Source organism: Procambarus clarkii, unplaced genomic scaffold (assembly GCF_040958095.1).
Source record: "Procambarus clarkii isolate CNS0578487 unplaced genomic scaffold, FALCON_Pclarkii_2.0 HiC_scaffold_217, whole genome shotgun sequence".
NCBI lineage: Eukaryota > Metazoa > Arthropoda > Malacostraca > Decapoda > Cambaridae > Procambarus > Procambarus clarkii.
In genome coordinates, this window is record NW_027189250.1 from 387,453 (window position 1) to 388,785 (window position 1,333).

Here is a 1,333-nt window from a genome sequence, read left to right on the forward strand (position 1 = left end):
GTGCTGGCTAGGGTTCGAGTCTCCTGGTGGGAAAGTGTTCTAAAGTTGTATACTTCACTCTCGTGTTTAGGAGAGTTGTGCCTTAAGCATAGACACAGTGTTCTCCCATATTAACAGGGACTTGATGAAAAAACGTAAAAATGACCCCTCACTTGCTCTAGTGCTCTTGGGAGGTGGTGGTCTTTGGAGTATATAAATACTCCGAAATTACCATCTCTTTTAGGGGTCTGAGCAGGTGGTGGAGTGGGTTAAGGCGTACCTGTTATGCCAGTTGCTGGAAGGCTTCTGTGCTGGCTAGGGTTCGAGTCTCCTGGTGGGAAAGTGTTCTAAAGTTGTATACTTCACTCTCGTGTTTAGGAGAGTTGTGCCTTAAGCATAGACACAGTGTTCTCCCATATTAACAGGGACTTGATGAAAAAACGTAAAAATGACCCCTCACTTGCTCTAGTGCTCTTGGGAGGTGGTGGTCTTTGGAGTATATAAATACTCCGAAATTACCATCTCTTTTAGGGGTCTGAGCAGGTGGTGGAGTGGGTTAAGGCATACCTGTTATGCCAGTTGCTGGAAGGCTTCTGTGCTGGCTAGGGTTCGAGTCTCCTGGTGGGAAAGACTTCTAAAGTTGTATACTTCACTCTCGTGTTTAGGAGAGTTGTGCCTTAAGCATAGACACAGTGTTCTCCCATATTAACAGGGACTTGATGAAAAAACGTAAAAATGACCCCTCACTTGCTCTAGTGCTCTTGGGAGGTGTTGGTCTTTGGAGTATATAAATACTCCGAAATTACCATCTCTTTTAGGGGTCTGAGCAGGAGGTGGAGTGGGTTAAGGCGTACCTGTTATGCCAGTTGCTGAAAGGCTTCTGTGCTGGCTAGGTTTCGAGTCTCCTGGTGGGAAAGTGTTCTAAAGTTGTATACTTCACTCTCGTGTTTTGGAGAGTTGTGCCTTACGCATAGACACAGTGTTCTCCCATATTAACAGGGACTTGATGAAAAAACGTAAAAATGACCCCTCACTTGCTCTAGTGCTCTTGGGAGGTGGTGGTCTTTGGAGTATATAAATACTCCGAAATTACCATCTCTTTTAGGGGTCTGAGCAGGTGGTGGAGTGGGTTAAGGTATACCTGGTATGCCAGTTGCTGAAAGGCTTCTGTGCTGTCTAGGGTTCGAGTCTCCTGGTGGGAAAGTGTTCTAAAGTTGTATACTTCACTCTCGTGTTTAGGAGAGTTGTGCCTTAAGCATAGACACAGTGTTCTCCCATATTAACAGGGACTTGATGAAAAAACGTAAAAATGACCCCTCACTTGCTCTAGTGCTCTTGGGAGGTGGTGGTCTTT